This window comes from Odontomachus brunneus, unplaced genomic scaffold (assembly GCF_010583005.1).
Source record: "Odontomachus brunneus isolate Ranch 3 - 2012 unplaced genomic scaffold, Obru_v1 Obru_scaffold_030, whole genome shotgun sequence".
Lineage (NCBI taxonomy): Eukaryota > Metazoa > Arthropoda > Insecta > Hymenoptera > Formicidae > Odontomachus > Odontomachus brunneus.
In genome coordinates this window covers 1,523,664-1,528,101 of record NW_022639480.1, presented here as the reverse complement: position 1 = coordinate 1,528,101, position 4,438 = coordinate 1,523,664, and the positions used below count along the sequence as shown (strand labels likewise).

At 46.6% G+C, this 4,438-nt stretch overlaps 1 protein-coding gene across 7 annotated transcripts in view; it reads right to left on the bottom strand.

The window, feature by feature from the left end:
- The window catches only part of LOC116843126 (tyrosine-protein phosphatase Lar), a 754,320-nt gene that overhangs the window by 260,963 nt on the left and 488,919 nt on the right, over positions 1-4,438 (bottom strand). The gene's annotated exons all lie outside the window — the stretch shown is intronic.

Sequence of the window (4,438 nt, the reverse complement as noted above, 5' to 3'; positions counted from 1 at the left end):
CTCTCTCTCTCTCTCTCTCTCTCTCTCTCTCTCTCTCTCTCTCTCTGTCACTTCTTCTCGTTCAACCATCTCCTCCATCTCCTCCTCGCGTTCCTGTCACTCCATCTTGTTCTCTCAACACGGCGCGTCCTCGTAACAAGATCCGACAACAATGCTCTCCTCTCGCCTTTGTTCCAAAATTCTTTGCTCGGTCTGAGGCTTTGTATACTCGTCATCTGTATTAATTAAAAGTTTTTGAAGACCTCTCGTATCCGTCTTTTGAAACCGTACAGCAAGTTGACGACTGTGAAACTCGCGACATGAGTTCGACACTCCCTCAATGCGCCTAATCCTACTTTCATTCGTACGAAGAACTTTTCCATCACTCCTTTTCGCTTGCTTTCTTTTGTCGTACGTCACGATGATGTGTTCGTGCACTTTTACTCGATCAAATTGAATCGCACATAAAAATGTTCGTTTTCCCGTTCAAGATTATCCCCTCTACACTATCGATTTCAACCGTCTCTCTCTCTCTTTCTCTTTTTCTCTCTTTATTTCTCGTAGCATTCTCGTGTTTTACTCTCGATCAAAAATTCATTCTATCCTTCTTGGAAACGTTGCTAAAGTTTCCAACGTAAAACAAACGGCGCTAATCCGAAAATAAATTATTTTTTTGCTTTTCTGAAATAATGAACATTTACTCGTGATATTTGTCGAAAATGTGACTTTTAGCGTCACCAAATCGTATCTTCTCACTTTATACTTTACTCGATGTATAGTGACAACTATAAATAAATGCCGTTATTTCATGTTTACTATTATTTTTTTTATTTGTGTCATCACTCTTTTCCCCGGCCTTCGATCGATCGGATTCGACGGAATCTCCGATACAACTACCGTAAACGATTTCTCCTTATGCCATCTATCCACTCGAAGGGTCCATGCTGAGCTAACGTTTCCAAGGATTTTCGAAAGCTAGGAGAATTCTCGTCGATAACATAGATTTCTCGGTACGACGACTGCGGAAAGAGATATGAATATACGTCGCGAAATATCGACATGCAAATGTGAAAAAGTTTTGTTTTTCACAGTGTCAATTTTTGTCGACTCGACATTCTACTCATTAAATTGCAGTTACCGCTCCGTGAGTTTTCCTGCGCGATGCAATTTCTACGACGCAGATTTTCCACTCGCGTCCACGTTTGCAAAGCAAAACGCTGAATAATTAGTCATGAATCGTTATTGTCGGGTGGATCCGAGGAAAATGACATTACAATTCTTTCGTTGGCCATACCAAGGAGAATACGTGGAACCTGAAAGCTCGAAATCTCTAACGATGATATCCCAGTTATGATATCAAAATCGCGCCGCCCTTCATTTGCTTTGATTCATGGTGGCGCGTTTCATTTTCATCGTGGAAGTTCGCGGCGAGAATTTTCCCACAGTTTTTCCATTACTCCGACGCCGACAAAAAATTTCAAGTGCTGGTTTACGCTTTCACGATGTATCATTTATTCATTTTTCCATTGCAAATTCCTTGAAAAGGATGAAAAATAGCCGGAATCCTTTAAATTTGTAACGTCAACAAAGTCTGTTGCACGAGTGCGAGTGAATTTTCCAACGGCCGGACGGAAATTAATCTCGGCCGTTATTCGAAGTGAACTGCCCCAGCCGTTTACGTAGCATCCGCGTTACGTGGATTCGTGCGAATACTCGCCGGCAATTAGAAAAATTCGTGACCGCACCGGGCGAATCGCGCGAAAGCGATTGGACGCGCGTAACGCATTGCCGATACGCGAAATACGTTCAATTGTCTTTGGGTATCAATTCGCCGTTCCAATCCAGCCGCGGACGTTTGGCTCGCGCACCTTGGCAACGCCTCGCAGTCCTCGTAGTAGCTTTACTTTTACCGAGTTAAAGGCGAGCGGCATATAAGCGCGTATAGGAAGGAAGGAAGGAAGGAAGGAAGGAAGGAAGGAAGGAAGATGGTAGGTAGGTAGGATAGAGATTCCACTTCCTCGCGGTAGGTAGCCCCCTTAACAGCGGCACGAAACGCCATTGTATGGAATTCAACTGGCCGCTTGGGTTTTCCAAGCTCTTTCCGAAAAATGTCCCTGCTCGTTTCACCTCTCTGTTCGTCGCCTTCCACTTTTCCTCCGCCCCATTCTCTCCCTCTCTCTTTCTCTCTCTTTCACCTCCCTCCCTCGCTTTCCCCGAGTGCGTCTCCTTCCTTCCCTTTTTTTTTTTTATTTTCCTCATTCGATCTCCGCGCTCTCGACCAACATGCCTTGTCAGTCGATCCCAAGCGAGATCTCTAATGGAATTGTTCCGTCGGACGATATCACGCGCCGGTTCTGCATTTTTCATCGAACATTGACCATTCGAACTGCCATGAAACTCTCCTCGACGGATCGTTACACGCGGCTTGATACAGAGAAAAAGCTCGTGGGGACTTGGCCACGCAGCAAGTTAACGTTTCGAATATTCGCCGAATATTCGCTTGTAACTCGCCCGCTACAGTCTCGCCTACACATTGTTTTCGCTCGTCCGGTGCGCTACATATCCGTGTTCCGAGCTGTTACTTTCGAATGCACACACGTGAATGAAACAGCCATGCGCCGATAAGACTGGATTTTAATCCAGAGTGTCGCAGGAATCGGACCTTTTGACAGCAAAGATCCTGGGCAGGCGTCGCGTCCAAAGACACGAGGAGTTGTCGAGGCGAGTTTCACGTCGGATGAGGAGCCCCGAGAAGAATCATCGAGTTATCTAATGATTTATAGCCGTGCCTGTCGATTTATCGTCTCGCCCCGTTCATACGCGCCATTGAGCCCTGCTCTCTCTCTCTCTCTCTCTCTCTCTCTCTCTCTCTCTCTCTCTCTCTCGTCTGTTTCATGCTACGACTCGCACAGCTTCCTGAAAATGCGAATTAACTTCTCGCCGGGAGGCTGGTAAATCGGAAGGTATTACGAGCTACCTTTTTTACGACTTAAGGGCTTACCGGCTTTAAGAATGGGAGAGAGATAGGTTAGGAGAAGCGTTAGGTACGGTCGATGTGCTATGAATTAAGGCGAATGTGCTTTCATTAAGTTCTTCTCCCTCCGACGTTCTCGCGACGTGGAATATGCACGACGCGATATGCATCCGCGCTCGGGAACATTGCGTGCGGCTTTCACCTATGCATTTTACCGCCACTCTTTACCCCGCCTCGCTGGCGTTGTTGCTGTCAACGGGCGGATGGTTTCCTTCGAAGCCAATTAAAATCGCGCTCGACAGACGGGAGAGGAACGCGGAGGATGGGGCGTCAGGTGAGTTCCATTTCGCGCAATCAACGATCCGCTTGTGTATCGCGAGTGTTTTCTCTTAGATGCGCGTCTCTCTGATCACTTGATACCAATGTATTCACGATACGTGAAGCATTATATTCCCGACGGCGAATTCATTAACGATTATCGAATACATTTGCAAATACGCATTTTAAAGGGGCGGAGAAATACATCACTTAAACAGTTAAACCTGCCAACGCCTTACTCTGACACCACTATTTCTCTTCCCGTCTGTACAACGTTTATAGTGAGTGAAAACCCGAAATGTCGTGCGACGTGCGTTGTTCGAAAAGAATGTCTTTGCGACTGAAATCGGATGAAGGGCTCTCCACAAGCGCTCTCCTCGAGATATGATAATCGAAAGATATCAAAAGCTACGAGAAACATTTATTTCGATATCGCCATATCGTTGGCGATGTGCGCGACGATTACGACATATTCACGTGGCGAAATTCGCGAGCTGCCGACGGTAAGTGACAATTGATACGACACGAGGACGACGACAATAGATAATTTTCGACCGCGACGAGCAGCTTTAAGAGCTTTCTTAATTGATCGACCAAACTGCGAAAGAGGTAAAAGGAAATCGTTAAGGAGTACGAGACTAGGGAAAATTAAGGCAATATCGGAGCAGAGTATAGCATACGACGAAAGAGACGACGACGACGACGACGACGAAAAGTTGGCGCACTACGGAAAGAGATCGAGAGCGTGCTGGCTCGAAAGAAAGGAGGACCGTTGGAAAGGGAGAGAGAGAAAGAGAGGCAGAGATAGAGGGAGAGAGAGAAGGAGACGAGTGGAAGAGAAAAAGAGGGCTCAAGTGGCTGCAACTTCGGGGGTTTTCTAGTCGTCCAGGTGGCCGTAAAGAATTCATGAAAGGTAAATCATTTCCTTCGACCGTCCGCCTTGCGGAGCGCCGGAGGTTTCCTTAATGTTGCGATATTTTACGAGAAAACTCTTTAAATCTAATATATTACCGGCAGTAATTAAATATAAGTTACACCGCGGCGAGAGACGCGCGCGCGGCGTTAAAGTATAGTCCGTCAGCGGAACGACGCGATAGTCGACGTTGTACGTCCAAGATCGGACAATAGTTCGCCGTTCAGGGCGGGGGGGGGGGGGGGAAAAGTTTT